General features: G+C 41.7%; 1 protein-coding gene and 1 long non-coding RNA gene across 2 annotated transcripts in view; both read right to left on the bottom strand.

The window, feature by feature from the left end:
- Positions 1 to 1,636, bottom strand: part of EEF1A2 (eukaryotic translation elongation factor 1 alpha 2) — a 31,409-nt gene extending 29,773 nt beyond the window's left edge. Inside the window, exon 1 of the mRNA XM_066586567.1 lies at positions 1,486 to 1,636. The gene's annotated coding sequence lies outside the window, so the exon portion shown is untranslated. The remainder of the gene's footprint in view (positions 1 to 1,485) is intronic.
- A 7,086-nt stretch (positions 1,637 to 8,722) lies between these two features.
- Positions 8,723 to 12,791, bottom strand: LOC136587540 (uncharacterized). Its single transcript, XR_010787471.1, has 3 exons — positions 12,149 to 12,791; positions 10,176 to 10,363; positions 8,723 to 9,581 (listed from the first exon to the last, which is right to left on the bottom strand). It is a non-coding gene; the product is annotated as an uncharacterized lncRNA (long non-coding RNA).
- Between the last annotated feature and the right edge of the window lie 5,906 nt (positions 12,792 to 18,697).

The raw sequence follows: 18,697 nt of genomic DNA, 5'->3' as shown, positions 1-18,697 counted from the left end.
ACACAATACCAAGGACAGCCTGAAAGCGGATGGGTGCCAGGTAGCAGGGGGTGGAGGAGGCGGGCGGTTTATGTTACAGCAGAATGGATCAGCAGGGGACAGGAGTGAAGGACTTCTATATCCAAAGGGAGCCAAGACCTGGATGAAAAACCCTCCTGCATCTGTCCATACTGACACAAATTTGGGTCAACTGCAGATGTAGCAGAGCTGAATTGTGCTGTTCTATTGAAAACAGCAGAAAATACATTGCAATATAACTAGGAGTTATATTGACAAACTCAATGCTACTATAGAACTTAATTGTGCAGTCCTGTGTAAAACATCATACTGCAATATAACTAGGGGTTATGCTGACAAACTCAGCTCTTCTACAGAGCTGAATTGTGCAGTCCTATGTAAGACAGAAGGAAACATTTTACAATATAGCTCGAAGTTGTGCTGACAAACTCAGCTCTAATACATCTGTATCTGGCGTATTCTAATTTGTGTCACAGCTGCCATGTACATGCCACTTTGGAGTGTTTTCTGCCCAGATACAGTCAATCGATGATCAACTGGCGGAACACTCTTGGTCTGGGATGGCAACTCAAGGACTAATCTATCACTTTAGTCATGGGTGCTCCACTGAGTGCTCTTTACGTATGGTTATCTATCTATGACAGATGTAGCAGAGCCGAATTAGTCATTTCACCGCTGCTTTTATGCATAGTGATAGTAGGAGGATTATTTGCAGTCCTATGTAAAACCACAGATAACACACCATGTTGAATACTAACCATATATTGTGCTAAATGACAAACTCAGCTCTGCTGCATCTAACATGCATTATGATAATATCAATATTTGAATGTTTACCCTGAACACTATGTATCCATATATACTAGACGAAAACAATAACAAATTAGCTCTGCTACATCTGTGTGTATATATCCTGTAGCTTTATGTGTCCTCTATTCCCCGGTTGCTCCCTCCCTCTTCTCTCTTCTTGCCTTTGATGGATTTTACATTACGCCACAGATAAAATGTCCCTTTTGCAGATGTCCCACATCCTCCATACAGGGACAAAACATCTAGCCCCCCCCATAAAAATCTGCCCCCACCTCCCCCACGCACCCACAAATACAAGGGGGGCTCCAACGCAGAAAGAGGGGAGGGGAGGACTGACAAGGGGACTCAGCGAGACAGGTGTGATAAGGGGTGGCAATAGAAAGGGCTGAAAGAAGTATAGAAAGGGGGTGAAGAGCTAAAAGTTATTGAGGGGCTGCAGAGGTTAATGCACTATAGGAAAGGGGGGCTTCCAGGTAAGAGGAAGGGGATAAAGGTCTTGCAAGACAGGTAACAAGGGGGGAACAATAAAGGGGAGCTCACAACTTATAGGCACTACAGAAAAGGGGGTGAAAGAAGAGGATGGGGAAGCATCATAGGATGGAAGCAGCAGAGGGGGTAGTTATGGGGGGCTGCAGGCTGCAAGTGGGGAGCTCTTACCTGTGGCTGAGCTCTCAGACAGCAGGGGCTGCCGGCTCCAGATCAGCCAGTTTTATTTCTCCAGGAGGGGGTCCACCTATTGACGGCCCCAGCGCAATGCAGTCACCCCTGCACCACAGCAATGCGGTACCGAGGATGATGGGGAGGGAGAGGAGGAGTGAGGGCTGGGAAGGGAGGGGGAAGGAGTGATCAGGAGAGGAGGGAGACACAGCAAGATGCTAGGAAGGAGGGGGAGCACAGGAGGAGGATGACATAATGGGGGGACCAGAGGGGCTGGGGGTCTTCCTTAATGAGGGGGACCTCAGTATAGAGGGAGGCTGCTGCTGCTGCTCTACTCTGTGTAGCCTGACTAAGCCTCTTGGTTGGCAGAATGGCTCTGCTGTTTCTAGGGCAGCTGGAATCATATGACATTGCTGCCTCTCTGGTATAAACAACACTATATGCAATGCCAGCTGCTGCCAGTCTAACCACACAGTGCATCCACAGTGTATAGGGTGGCAGGGGACTAAGGGAAGAGGCATGGTCACATAGAACATATGAGTCCACAGTATGTACAGTATACCTTGTACAGAGCAGGGGGTACACCTTGGGGAGGGTGTAATGCATCACCCTCACTGTAGCTCAACCAATGTAGCAAAGAAGATGTGATGTCATGTGGGAGAAATTATAACCTAGTAAACTGGAATCAGGAAAGGATGATGTCATCAAGTAATAAAATAACCTGTAGGTCAAGTAAGACAAACAGAAATGTCACAATTAAGGTGTCTGGTGGCACAACGATAATTTAGGAAGGGGGCAGATAAGTCTTTAATCAGTCTTTAACATTATAAAAGTAATGACTTTTATAGTAATAAAGAGTATAACTACTATAATACTGCGCCCTATGTACATGAATATAACTACTATAATACTGCCCCCTATGTACAAGAATATAACTACTATAATACTGCTCCTATGTACAAGAATATAACTACTATAATACTGATCCTATGTACAAGAATATAACTACTATAATACTGCCCCCTATGTACAAGAATATAACTACTATAATACTGCCCCCTATGTACAAGAATATAACTACTATAATACTGCCCCCTATGTACAAGAATATAACTACTATAATACTGCTCCTATGTACAAGAATATAACTACTATAATACTGCTCCCTATGTACAAGAATATAACTACTATAATACTGCCCCCTATGTACAAGAATATAACTACTATAATACTGCCTCCTATGTACAAGAATATAACTACTATAATACTGCCCCCTATGTACAAGTAAATAACTACTATAATACTGCCCTCTATGTACAAGAATATAACTACTATAATACTGCTCCTATGTACAAGAATATAACTACTATAATACTGCCTCCTATGTACAAGAATATAACTACTATAATACTGACTCCTATGTACAAGTAAATAACTACTATAATACTGCCCTCTATGTACAAGTATATAACTACTATAATACTGCCTCCTATGTACAAGAATATAACTACTATAATACTGCCCCCTATGTACAAGAATATAACTACTATAATACTGCCCCCTATGTACAAGTAAATAACTACTATAATACTGCCCTCTATGTACAAGAATATAACTACTATAATACTGCTCCTATGTACAAGAATATAACTACTATAATACTGCCCCTATGTACAAGAATATAACTACTATAATACTGCCCCCTACGTACAAGAATATAACTACTATAATACTGCCCCTATGTACAAGACTATAACTACTATAATACTGCTCCCTATGTGCAAGAATATAACTACTATAATACTGCCACTATGTACAAGAATATAACTACTATAATACTGCTCCCTATGTACAAGAATATAACTACTATAATACTGGCCCCTATGTACAAGAATATAACTACTATAATACTGCCCCTATGTACAAGAATATAACGACTATATTACTGCCGCCTATGTACAAGAATATAACTACTATAATACTGCCCCCTATGTACAAGAATATAACTACTATAATACTGCCCCCTATGTACAAGAATATAACTACTATAATACTGCCCCCTATGTACAAGAATATAACTACTATAATACTGCCCCCTATGTACAAGAATATAACTACTATAATGCAGCCTCCTATGTACAAGAATATAACTACTATAATACTGCCTCCTATGTACAAGAATATAACTACTATAATACTACTCCTATGTGCAAGAATATAACTACTATAATACTGCCAACTATGTACAAGAATATAACTACTATAATACTGCCAACTATGTACAAGAATATAACTACTATAATACTCCCCCCTATGTACAAGAATATAACTACTATAATACTGCCCCCTATGTACAAGAATATAACTACTATAATACTACCCCCTATGTACAAGAATATAACTACTATAATACTGCCCCCTATGTACAAGAATATAACTACTATAATACTGCCCCCTATGTACAAGAATATAACTACTATAATACTGCTCCCCATGTACAAGACTATAACTACTATAATACTGCCCCCTATGTACAAGAATATAACTACTATAATACTGCCCCTATGTACAAGAATATAACTACTATAATACTGCTCCCTATGTAGAAGAATATAACTACTATAATACTGCTCCCTACGTACAAGAATATACTATAATACTGCCTCCTATATACAAGAATATAACTACTATAATACTACCCCCTATGTACAAGTATATAACTACTGTAATACTGCCCCCTATGTACAATAATATACCTACTATAATATTGCCCCCTATGTACAAGAATATCACTACTATAATACTGCCTCCTATATACAAGAATATAACTACTATAATACTGCCCCCTATGTACAAGTATATAACTACTGTAATACTGCCCCCTATGTACAATAATATACCTACTATAATATTTCCCCCTATGTACAAGAATATCACTACTATAATACTGCATCCTATATACAAGAATATAACTACTATAGTACTGCCCAGTATGTATACGAATATAACTACTATAATACTGCCTGCTGTGTACAAGAGTATAACTACTATAATACTGCCTCCTATGTACAAGAATATACCTACTATAATACTGCCCCCTATGTACAAGAATATAACTACTATATTACTGACTCGTATGTACAAGAATATAACTACTATAATACTGCCCCCTATGTACAAGAATATACCTACTATAATACTGCCCCCTATGTACAAGAATATAACTACTATATTACTGACTCCTATGTACAAGAATATAACTACTATAATACTGTACCTATGTACAAGAATACAACTACTATAATACTGCTCCCTATGTACAATAATATACCTACTGTAATACTGCCCCCTATGTACAAGAATATCACTACAGTACTATAAAACTGCACTTGCTCCTCCCCTTTATGTTTTTGTATATTACTTTACTTTCTGGCTTTCAGCACCCTGGACAGTGATCTTTCTTTCTGTCTCTTAGGTCTCCTGTATACATCTGGTATATGATTTCGTAATTCTCTATATATAACGCCCGCTACCGTATTTCCCCACATGACTCTTGTTTGTCAGAGTATGATTACTTGGTAATTTGTCCACATTCTTGGACATGCACTATTAGGACTACTTTCTTACACTGGCGTTTACTCAGAAGGTTATTTTGGTAGAGGATCTAAGGCAAATTAATAGGCATGGCATAATTATCACAGTCATGGTCTGTTCAGATTATTGGATAAATGTTCCTTTTACAACTGGATTCATGCCTTCAGGATGCAAATCCAGTTGAAAACTGAGTGGGTGTAGCCAGTGAGGGCAAAATTAAGGCATTGTTAGTGTATATCATACAACAAAGGCACTATTAGTATATGGGGCATAATCAAGACACCATTGGTGTATGGGGCACAGTGAAGGCACTATTAGTGTATGGAGCACATTTGAGGCACTGATAGTGAATGGGGTTACAATAGAGTCACTATTAGTGTATAGGGCACAGTGAAGGCACTATTAGTGTATGGGGCACAATTCAGGCACTGTTACCGTATGTGATACAATAGAGACATTACTAGAATATAGAGCATAAATGAGGCACTGTTAGTGTGCTGGATACAATAGAGGCACTATTAGTGTATGGGGCACAATTGAGGCACTAATAGTGTACGGGGCAAAATTAAGGCATTGTTAGTGTATTGGATACCACGTAGGCACTATTAATGTATGGGGCTCATTTGAGAAACTGCTAGTATATAGGGTATAGTAGAGGCACTATTAGTATATGGAGCACAATGGCAGAACCTTTAGTGTGTGGGGCACAGTTCAAGCACTATTAGTGTATGTGATACTATAGAGGCACTATTAGTATTCAGGCACTGTTAGAGTATGTGATACAATTGATGAACTATTAATGTATAGGGCACAATTATGGCATTGTTAGTGTATAAGGTAAAGTATAGGCACGATTAATATATGGAGCACAATGGAGGCCCTATTAGTATATAGGGCACAATTCAGGCACTGTTAGTATATGTGATACAATAGAGGGACTATTAGTATATGGGGCACAAGAGAGGCACTTTTATTGTATGGGGCGAAATGAAGCTATTGTTAGTGTATGCAATACAACAGAGGCATTAGTAATGTATTATTATATAATGCACTATTAAGGCGCAGTTAGTATATAGGTACAGTAGAGGCACTATTACTATATGGGGCACAGTGGAGTCACCATTGGTGTATGGGGCACAATTGAAGCATTATTACTATATGGGGCACAATTGAGGCAATATTAGTGTATGGGGCACAATGTAAGCGTTATTTGTGTATGTGATACAATAAAGGCACCATTAGTATATTGGGCACAATGGAGGCACTATTCACGTATGGGACACAATTCAGGCACTGTTACTGTATGTGATACAATAGAGTCACTATTTGTATATTGGGCACAATGGAGGCACTATTAGTGTATGGGGCAAAATTAAGGCATTGTAAGTGTATGGGATACCCCATAGGCACTATTAATGTATGGGGCTCATTTGAGAAATTGCTAGTATATAAGGTACAGTAGAGGCACTATTAGTATATGGGGTACAATGGAGGCACCATTAGTGTGTGGGGCACAATTCAAGCACTGTTAGTGTATGTGATACAATAGAGGCACTATTAGTATTCAGGCACTGTTAGAGTATGTAATACAATAGAGGCACTATTAGTGTATAGGGCACACTTAAGGCATTGTTAGTGTATAGGGTAAAGTAGAGGCACTATTAACATATGGAGCATAATGGAGGAACTATTAGTGTATGGGGCACAATTCAGGCATTGCTAGTATATGTGATACAATAGAGGTACTACTAGTATATGGGGCGCAATAGAGGCACTTTTAGTGTTTGGGGCAGACCTCATCTGGATTACTGTGTCCAGTTCTGGACACCCCACTTTAAAAAGGACATAGACAAACTGGAGCAAGTTCAGAGAAGAGTTACCAAGATGGCGAGTGGTCTGCAAATCATGTCCTATGAGGAACGGTTAATGGATCTGGGAATGTTTAGCTTGCAAAAAAGAATGCTGAGAGGAGACTTAATAGCTGTCTACAAATATCTTAAGGGCTGTCACAGTGCAGAGGGATCAGCCCTATTCTCATCTGCACAAGGAAAGACTAGAAGCAATGGGATGAAACTGAAAGGGAGGAGACACAGATCAGATATTAGACAGTGAGGGGGATCAATGAGTGGAACAGGTTACCACGGGAGGTGGTGAGTTCTCCAACAATGGAAGTGTTCAAACAAAGGCTGGACAGACATCTCTCTGGGATGATTTAGTGAATCCTGCACTGAGCAGGGGGTTGGACCCGATGACCCTGGAGGTCCCTTCCAACTCTACCATTCTATGAAAATGAAGGCATTGTTAGTGTATGTGATACAACAGAGGCACTAGTAATATATGGGGCACAATTAAGGTGCTGTTAGTATATAGGCACAGTAGAGGCACTATTAGTATATGGGGCACAATGGAGGCACTATTGGTGTATGTGGCATAATTGAAGCACTATTAGTGTATGGGGCACAATTGAGGCACTGTCAGTGTATGGGGCACAACTGAAGCACTATTAGTGTATAGGCCACAATTGAAGCTCTATTAGTGTATGGGGTACAATTGAGGCAATATTAGTGTATGGGGCACAATGTAGGCACTATTTGTGTATGGGATACAATAAAGGCACTATTAGTATATTGGGCCCAATTCAGGCACTATTCGTGTATGCAGCATAATTCAGGCACTGTTACTGCATGTGATACAAAAGAGGCACTATTAGTATATGGAGCATAATTGAGGCACTGTTAGTGTTGGATACAATAGAGGCACTATTAGTGTAAGGGAGTACAATAGAGGCACTATTGGTGAATGAGGCATAATTGAGACACTAATGGTGTATGGGGCAAAATTGAAGCAGTGATAGTGTGTGGGGCAAAATGAAGGCATTGTTAGTGTATGGGATAAAACATTGGCACTATTAATGTATGGGGCTCAATTGAGGAACTGCTAGTCTATAGGGTACAGTAGAGGCAATATTAGTATGTGGGGCACAGTGGAAGCACTATTAGTGTATGGGGCACAATAAAGGCCATATTAGTGTATAGAGCAAAATTAAAGCATCATTAGTGTATGGGATACAACAGAGACACTATCAATGCATAGGGCACAATTGAGACACTGTTAGTATATGGGGTACAGTAGAAGTACTATTAGTACATGGGGCACGATGGAGGCACAATTAGTGCATGGGGTACAATTCAGGCACTGTTAGTTTATGGGATACAATGCAATCACTATTAGTGTGTGGGGCACAATAGAGGTACTGTTAGTGTAAGGGGCAGAATTGAGGCAATATTACTGTATGGAGCACAACGGAAGCACTATTGGTGTATAGGGAACAATTGAAGCACTATTAGTCTATGGTGTACAATGTGTTTTGGATATGAATTTCTCCAGCAGGGTGTGAGGTATTCTTTAGCTTCCTAATTGCAAAACTCTGATATACGTGCGTAATAAGAACTCAGACTGAGACACGTGTCCAGTGTGAAGCTTACAGAAAGTTCTGGCAAAAAACAATCCCAGAGCTTATTTTATTAAATTACATAATACCTGCTCTTTATGGGCGTATAACATATGACATACATAATGTATAGGTATTTTTATTGGTTAAGCTATAAAGAATCTCCTCCCCCCCCCCCCCTGCCTCCTCAGGCCCTGTGTACAGACTAGCCTTTGTCTCCTCAACATGTGGTCAGGCAAAGACCAGTTCCTTTGTCTCAGAGGTTGAGGTGGGGGTGGGGGAGGACTGAAGAGAAACCCAACATTACTTTCAGTTTCACTGCATAACTATGTAATTTAACCCTAGAGTGGCTGCATTGGAACTTTACATTGGACTACTGTTATAGCACACTGCAGGGTCAAATCACTACAACTGTGTAATACATCTAGTTTATACAAATCAATTGACAATTCACGCTAATTAATCATCATTTCTACTACAATCCCCCCTTGAAATGTCTATTCTTTAACATTCCCTGGTAATTTTCACAGTCCTCTCCAGTTGACCCTCCTCGGTAACCCAAATCTAGGAAGGCCCTTCGAGCAAACCAAGGCAAGCTCTCTGAGCCAACCACAAGTTCTTCACAGCCCTTGCGACTGGATCACAGCTAGTCTGGATCCCCCATAGTCACCGACTCGTAATCCCAAGGAGGGTGATCTGGCCCTAGAACTGGAGCGCATTGTAGGTTGGGATTAGGGTCTTCAAGGGGGTGTAGGATTTGTCCACTCCTTCTGGAGATGCATCCAGCAAACTCATCGTGGGAGCGGCTTTTTCAGCAGCAGTTTCACAGGTCTTCTGGACACAGGGGATAATACAGCAGAAGTGTGAAGCGTGGATCCAAGTGGGTCTTCCGGCTAGTTTCACAGCTGTGGCAGTAGTCAGAAGCACCTGGTAGGGACCATCAAATCAAGGCTCAAGAAGGTGCTTCTTGAGGAACTTCTTGACATACACCCAATCTCCAGGCTGCAAGATATGTGTCCTGGTGTCTGCCTCTGGGTCTTTAAGAGAACACCTGTGCATAGACTTTGGTTAGTGCTTTAACAAAGGGAATCACGTACTTAGTCAACAAATCAGATTGTAATTGTAACTACTGGCCATAGTAGCAACCTAGGCTTGCAGTTGACCCAAACAGGATCTCCTAGGGAGATAGTGCATGATCCCCCTGGGTGTATATCGATAGGGCTATTGGGAGACAGTCTGGCCAGGGTAGCCCTATTTCCTGCGTTATTTTAAGCATCTTTCTCTTTAGCCTGCCATTAAGTCTCTGCACCTTTCCACTACTCTATGGGCGGCAGGGTATATAAAAGGCCTGGGATACACCCAGAGCAGACATGATGTGTTGCATTATTTCACCTACGAAGTTTGTCCCATCTGTCTGACACAATCACTTCTGGTACCCCATATTTGCAGATTACCTAATTCATGAGCTACTTTGTGGTTACCTACTCGTTTACCTTGGTAACAGGGTAGGCCTCCAACCTGAAAAGACATTAACAACAACAAGCACATATTCATACTTCCCAACGGGTGGGAGCTGATTGTAGTCAATTTGCAATCCCTGAAATGGGTAGAGTGGTCTAAGCAAGTGTCTTTGGGGCACCTTTACCTTCTGTCCTGACTCGCCTATGGCATAGATCATGCAAGACTGGACAAATGATGCAGCAGCTACAGAGAACCCAGGAGTCACCTGTCCTCATTTAAGCGTCGACGTCATTGCTGCTTTTACTAGGTGCATCTTGCTGTGTGACCACTGCATATCCGATGTGGAGTCGTCAATCCTCACCCTGGTACCATCTACAAAAAGCTCAAAATATGCATTGTCAACAGGGGGTTCCAGTAACTGTTTGCATATCTGCAGTTTCTTGCTGCATCAGTAATAAATAATCATGTTGATGTTCTATTTCAAATAGATCAGAATCTTGTAGAAATTTTTTTTTCCTTTTAAAAAACAAAAAAAAACAAAAACAATAGCGGATCTACAATACGTAGATCACCTATGGCCTAGATACCTATGCCTTTTGAACCGGGATACTCAATTGAAAAAAAAGAGTGGCCGAGTTCAAGGTAGTACAACGTTGAAAAGAAATGCCAGGAGGCACAAAAACAAGCACATTGTAGGTCAAGGTGACATTGTATGGAGCAAAATCTGAGCGAAAATATCCTTGTGTTTTTTTTTTTTTGTTTCAGTTAGCATTTCTAACACAAGAGGGCGCAACACAAGCAACAGAGTGGAGGCGTGTTGTGTAATATACTGGGAGAGGGGGAAAAAAACCTATTAGCAGCCACCCAGTCGAAATGGCATTCAGGGAATTACACTGTTTGACTTTGATTATCCTGTCTAAATAAAATTATAGTTTCAGTGAAGACTGACACTAGAATATACAAAAACATAAGGAAAAAACTAAAGAATGCTGATGAATTGATATCCTACTCTGAGCAATCAAGTCCCACTTTCTCACATAAAAACCAAGACTAATTTGGCAAATTGCGTGAAAAAAATTCCTGGATGTCTGTAGGGATATTATTCCATCTGTAGGAGCCTTCCTTAACATCATCTGTCTGAACATCCACTGGAGAAGTAGGCAGTGGAAAACAGAGAGCCCCTAGGAACACACCATGAGAGGGCATACCCTGCTCATGGGTCCCTGGCCTCAGTCCTCCATGCATCAACTCCAATATTCTATACACTATAAACCAGCTTAGTCATCTACTACGTCCTAAGCTGCATCTTTGCAAGGAACAAAGGTTTGTTTCCCTGAACTTATCACACCCAAAGTGGCCACATCTTGGAGTGTAATAAAGTCTGGTCAAACAAGACCTTACTTCAGACAATGATGATGTTAGCTCTGGATACAGTGGCGTTGGGGAATTAGGCCTCCCGAGTGTAGCAAGATGGCCGCCAGAGGAGGAAGCGGCAGGGCTTGGGGCTACAAAGCTTCTGGGTAAGGCAAGATGGCTGCTGGAGGAGGAAGGGGCGTGGCTTAGCCCTGTCCTGGATGGGAGGGGCTGGAAGTGATGTCACACACCCTGGAAGTGAGCACATGGGAGGAAGTGACTTCACACCATGTGGGATTTTGAACATTGCAAACATGGCCGCCATCATAGGGAGGGCCTGTAGTCGACACAAAGGCATTACATTGTTTATGATACAGATAATACACATCCCCACTACCCTCTCACCTCCTCCTCCACCGAATTCTGCTCGTGAATCCCTTTTGCTACTCTCTACCATCCTTCAGCAGCCTGAAGCACCTCTCTGTCTGCCAGGGCCCCCTTCTTATCTCTCAAAACTTTTCTGAGTTCTCTGTCTACAACCCAACATACTCTGTTCCTTTCTTTCAGCAACTAAATCACATGCTCTATGCCCCTCATCTTTGCTCGCTTTGTTCCCTATTCTCTGGAATCCCTGGACAACCTCGATCTATGCCGAATTCTACTCTGCCTGCTCATTCAATCCTGTCCTGAATTGGTGGGCAAATTACCTGCCTTTTGGTGATTGCCAGCAGTCTGGCCTAGGGATAGGCAGAATAACAGTTGGAGGTCAGTTCACACAGGTAGATTAACGTAAAGCCATCTTACCATGCTCTGTAGATTTTCGGGCCCCTGAATTCTGCGCGTTATCTGCCAATCTCTGTATTTTCCAGAGCCCACCAACGGGACGCCACTGTTTTGGATATGAATTTCTCCAGCAGGGTGTGAGGCATTTTGTGGCTTCCTAATTGCAAAACTCTGAGGTATGCGCGTAATAACAATTCAGACTGAGACACGTGTCCAGTGTGAAGCTTACTGAGAGTTCTGGGAAAAAAACAACCCCAGAGCTTCTTTTATTAAAACACATAGTACCTGTCCTTTATGGGCATATAACATATGACATACATAATGCATATTTATTTTTATTGGTTAAGCTATAAACCCCCGCCTCCTCAGGCCCTGTGTACAGACTAGCCTTTGTCTCCTCAACATGTCATCAGGCAAAGACCAGCTCCTTTGTCTCAGAAGTTGAGGTGGGGGAGGGGGAGGACGGAAGAGAAACCCAGCATTACTTTCAGTTTCACTGTATACCTGTATAATTTAACTCTAGAGTGGCTGCATTGGAACTTTACTTTGGACTTCTGTTATAGCACACTGCAGAGTCAAATCACTACAGCTGTGTAATACATCTAGTTTATACAAATCAATAGACATTTTACACTAATTAATCATCATTTCTACTACAAATGGAGGCACTGTTAGTATATTGGGCACAATGGAGGCACTAATAGTGTATAAGGCACAATTGAGACACTAGTAGTGTATAGCGTACTATGGAGGCACTATTAGTATAGTAGGCACAATTGAGGCACTATTAGTGTATGGTGTACAATGGAAGTGCTATTAGTATATTAGGCACAATGGAGGCACTAATAGTGTATAAGGCACAATTGAGACACTAGTAGTGTATAGCGTACTATGGAGGCACTATTAGTATAGTAGGCACAATTGAGGCACTATTCGTGTATGGTGTACAATGGAGGCACAATTAGTGTATAAGGCAGAATTGAGGCAATTTTTAGTGTATGGTGTACAATGGAGGCACTATTAGTATATTGGGCACAATGGAGGCACTATTAGTGTATAAGGCACAATTGAGGCACTATTAGTGTATAAGGCACAATTGAGGCACTATTTGTGTATGGTGTACAATGGAGGCACAATTAGTGTATAAGGCAGAATTGAGGCAATTGTTAGTGTATGGTGTACAATGGAGGCACTATTAGTATATTGGGCACAATGGAGGCACTATTAGTGTATAAGGCACAATTGAGGCACTATTTGTGTATGGTGTACAATGGAGGCACTATTAGTGTATAAGGCACAATTGAGGCACTCTTCGTGTATGGTGTACAATGGAGGCACTATTAGTGTATAAGGCACAATTGAGGCACTATTTGTGTATGGTGTACAATGGAGGCACTATTAGTGTATAAGGCACAATTGAGGCACTCTTCGTGTATGGTGTACAATGGAGGCACTATTAGTGTATAAGGCACAATTGAGGCACTATTTGTGTATGGTGTACAATGGAGGCACTATTAGTGTATAAGGCACAATTGAGGCACTATTTGTGTATGGTGTACAATGGAGGCACTATTAGGATACAATCACACAGAGCGAATGTAGTGTTGATTTTCTAGCAAAAAAATCTGTACTAAAATTCATATCAAATTCTGTGTCAAAATCTATTTGGTGCTGAGACAGACACAGATTTGCAGCAGGCTTCACCTCTCCAATTGAAAGATGGAAATCTGGTGTAGATCTGTGTCAAAATCCATGACAAATGGTGCAGAGTCTGATGTGGATTCTGGTGTGGATCCGTACAGAAATCTGCAGTGGTAAATGGGCTGCAGGTTTTGCTGTGAATCTACACTAAATCTGCCACATGTAAAGTCACCCGTAGCATATGGGAGCACTATCACCATATGGGGGTATTAACTGTTCTTGGGATCAATATTGCTGTATGAGAGCACAACATTCAGTCCTATTAGTGTATGGATCACAAATGAGGTGCTACCGTGTTTCCCCTAAAATAAGACACTGTCTTATATTCTTTTTTGCCCCCCAAAAGGGCACAGTGTTTTATTTTTTTTGGGGGGGGGGGGGGGGGGCTTATACTTACCTGGTCCGTGGCAGCGCTGCAACAAGTGCCCTCCCCGTCTGCCTGCTCAACTTCTTTCTGGTGACGGGGCTTTGAATACCCCGCCTCCAGCAAAGCAAGCGCTGTGATTGGCTAATCTCAGCACCAGCAGCCAATCACAGACGGCTCTTGATGAGCCAATCACAGCCATTCAGTGATGACATCACTGAATGGCTGTGATTGGCTCATCGAGCACCAGCTGTGATTGGCTGCCGGTTCTGAGATTAGCCAATCACAGGGCTCGCTCTGCTGGAGGTGGGGTATTCAAAGTCTCATCACCAGAAGACGCTGAGCAGGCAGACGGAGAGGACTCAGCCGTTTGCCGCCGGAGACCATTGGGACGCCGTGGATCATCTGGATGCCATGAACCGGGTGAGTATTGATTTTTTTTCGGGGGAGGCCTTATATTTCAAGCCTCCCCCGAAAACCCGATAGGTCTTACTATCGGGGTAGGACCTATTTTCAGGAAAACACGGTATTAGTGTACAGGGCACTATTAGTATATGGGAGCAGAATATGCCCGCTATTACTATATTGAGCAAAATGGGACTACTAGAGAAGCGCAATAGGTTATCCTTTTTAATTTCACAAAAAAAAAATGCACAGAAATATATGCCTTGATAAACGGGGTCAAACATATGTCTTGTTTGACTACGTTTAACCCACTACAGCCTATAGGTTCATTAAATTCTACATTTTCATCCATTTCTAGTCAAAATGCTAACCATATAACAGTGTGGACGGGGCCTTATAGACAGTAAACTTCCAGAAGGATTCAACTTTAGAGAAGTTTCTATTAGAACAGGGTTCCCTCTGCTGGTCAGACTCATTATTACACCTACATTGTGGCAGACCTCTGACTGCACTGTTGTAGTCTCACCACTAGGTGGCAACATCTTCATGTACTTAAGGGTTAGACATGGAGGGAGAATGGACCATGAGAGCGCATACAGCGCTAGAAAGCACTCAGATCATACCTAGCAGCCGGTCATCTCCAGCCTGCTGATGTCTGAGCAGCCGCCTATAAGAAAAAGCTCAGTGACAGCTTTGCGCCCTTAAAGGGATGGAGCATGAATGGCCCTATACGTCTCCTCACACTTTCTAGGTGCTCTTCCTAAAAAGAAACAATACCCTTCCTGACCCTTAAAGGGATAGTTACAGAGTTATAGCTATAGATGTCACAAAAGTCTGAGTAGTGGTGTTCAGACAGCTAGTACTCTCAGCAATCTGCTGGTTTTGCAGCCCGCCATAAATGGAGCTGTTAGTTAATTTTAGTGGTCGCCCACTCTTTTCTCAATAAAGTTCTGCAACTTCCTCATGGTCTTTGCCTTTCATTTCCTAAACCTTTTTACTATCTCTTCTTGCTGTCAGTGAAAGGAAACAATCAGTATTTGTATTCAGAGGCTAAAACTGTTTGGCACTAACACGGCTGTTTGTTACAATGTATCCAGTGTAGACAATACTGAATGGGATCAACATAATAGCCACACAGATCGTACTCCTGTCCTGGACCCTGGGCTCTGAGTGTCCATTTACACGCAAAGATGATCGCTCAAAATTTGGCAGAAACTGACAGTTTTGAGCGATCATTTTGCATTACTAATTAGTAGCTAACTAGCTTCATTTCCATGTATTTAGAGAACAGCGGGTGATCTGTTCTCTAAATACATCGCTTTTGTTCTCCCGCGGGCTGCCGGCTGCATACAATGCTATTAGCGCTGCCCGCGGAGAACACGGCTTACCCTCGCTCTTATCAAGAATGACAGATTTCATGCTGACCTGAAGTCAGCGATGGACTAAGAGTGCACGATGGGCACACATTTACACGCAACGGCTATTGCTCAAAAGCCATAGTTTGGACGAATTTTGAGTGATAATCGTTGCGTGTAAATCAGCCTTTACACCCTGTTCACATTTTCAGGATGGCAGCGGGTGGGGCAATATTTCTATATGATCAGACTTCCACATGAAGAGCTCTGATTCTCACACTAGTCCTGGCAGGTCCATCAGCTGTAGTGACTGTCAGGGGTTGGACTCTTATAAAGGCTTCTGTACATGTTTGCAGTACTATAATATTATGTGTGTATCACTTTAAATACTGACTGATGATATTAGAGAGGAGCGCAGGGCGTTGACCGCACACCTGCAGAGGAAGTGACAAGGCGCCCAGCGGGGAGCTGATGAAACCGCCTGAAATGTTTGATGTAATGAAAACAGAGACTGAAATATCAGTTACTAGGAAAGCCATTATAGCCGGCACGGGTGCAGCCACCCAGCTGTCCTGGACTCCTGAATGATCTTTCTTGGTGAACAGTAATAAACTCTGGCAAGACTTGTCACTCAGATCTCCAGGTAAAAACTCCTGTGGGATTTGTAATCCAAATGCGGGAAGACAGTTTACCCCATTTAGGGGAAAAATATTCCTTCCCAACTCCAATCTGGCAGTCAGAATAATCTCCAGATCACCAACGCTTCTGAGTAATCAGGATATAACATATAATATTGTATCACTCAAGAAAGGCGTCCAGGTCCCTCTTATACTCTTTTATTATTTTCGCCATCACCATGTCCTCAGGCAGAGGGTTCCATAGTCTTACTGCTCTTACAGTAAAGAACACACTTCTATGTTGTGTTGAAACTTTCTTTCCTCTATAGAGCGCCCCCTTGTTACTGTCACAGTTCTGGCTATAAATAGATGGTGGGAGAGATCTCTGTATTGTCCCCTGATATATCTATACATAGTTATTAGAGCGCCCCCTTGTTACAGTTCTGAATATATTAGATGATGGGGGAGATCTCTGTACTGACCCCTTATATATCTATACATAGTTATTAGAGCGCCCCCTTGTTACAGTTATGGGTATAATAGATGATGGGAGAGATCTCTGTACTGACCCGTGATATAGCTATACATAGTTATTAGAGCCCCCCCTTGTTACAGTTCTGGGTATCATAGATGACGGGAGAGATCTGTGTACTGACCCCTGATATATCTATACATAGTCATTAGAGCGTTCCCTTGTTACAGTCCTGGGTATTATAGATGATGGGAGAGATCTCTGTATTGTCCCCTGATATATCTATACATAGTTATTAGAGCGCTCCCTTGTTACAGTCCTGGGTATAATATATGATGGGAGAGATCTCTGTACTGACCACTGATATATCTATACATAGTTATTAGAGCACCCCCTTGTTACAGTCCTGAGTATAAATAGATGATGGGAGAGATCTCTGTACTGACCCCAGATATAACTATACATAGTTATTATAGCAGTCCCTTGTTACAGTCTTGGGTATAAATAGATGATGGGTGAGGTCTCTGTATTGTCCACTGATATATCTATACATAGTTATTAGAGCGCGCCCTTGTTATAGTCCTGGGTATAAATAGATGTTGGGAGAGATCTCTGTACTGACCCCAGATATATCTATACATAGTTATTATAGCAGTCCCTTGTTACAGTCTTGGGTATAAATAGATGATGGGTGAGGTCTCTGTATTGTCCACTGATATATCTATACATAGTTATTAGAGCGCGCCCTTGTTACAGTCCTGGGTATAAATAGATGATGGGAGAGATCTCTGTACTGACCCCTGATATATCTATACATAGTTATTAGAGCACCCCCTTGTTACAGTCCTGGGTATAAATAGATGATGGGAGAGATCTCTGTACTGACCCCTGATATATCTATACATAGTTATTATAGCAGTCCCTTGTTACAGTCTTGGGTATAAATAGATGATGGGTGAGGTCTCTGTATTGTCCACTGATATATCTATACATAGTTATTAGAGCGCGCCCTTGTTATAGTCCTGGGTATAAATAGATGTTGGGAGAGGTCTCTGTAGTGTTCACTGATGTATTATACATAGTTATTATAGCGCCCCCTTGTTACAGTCCTGGGTAAAACTAGATAATGGGAGAGATCTCTGTATTGTCCACTAATATATTATACATAGTTATGCAGGAGCAGCCATTAATGGAGTAAAATAAAAAATAGCCTATATGCACGCCTTGTGTGTTCCTCACCACCCTGGTGCCCTGCTCATGTGCCATCTAGTATGTAATCACTGCGACTACTCCCTGGCCCTAGGCCTCCTTCACACAGACGCCCCCTTGTTACAGACCTTGGTATAAATAGATGATGGGAGAGATCTCTGTACTGACCCCTGATATATCTATATATAGTTATTAGAGCACCCCCTTGTTACAGTTCTGGGTATAAATTCATGGGAGAGATCTCTATACTGACCCCTGATATATCTATATATAGTTATTAGAGCGCCCCTTGTTACAGTCCTGTATATAAATAGATGATGGGAGATCTCTGTACTGTCCCCTGATATATCTATACATAGTTATTAGAGCACCCCCTTGTTACAGTCCTGGGTATAATAGATGATGGGAGAGATCTGTGTATTGTCCCTTAATATATATTATACATAC

The sequence above is a fragment of the Eleutherodactylus coqui genome, chromosome 13 (assembly GCF_035609145.1).
Source record: "Eleutherodactylus coqui strain aEleCoq1 chromosome 13, aEleCoq1.hap1, whole genome shotgun sequence".
In the NCBI taxonomy this organism is placed as follows: Eukaryota; Metazoa; Chordata; class Amphibia; order Anura; family Eleutherodactylidae; genus Eleutherodactylus; species Eleutherodactylus coqui.
This window is presented reverse-complemented; position numbering and strand designations above follow the sequence as displayed.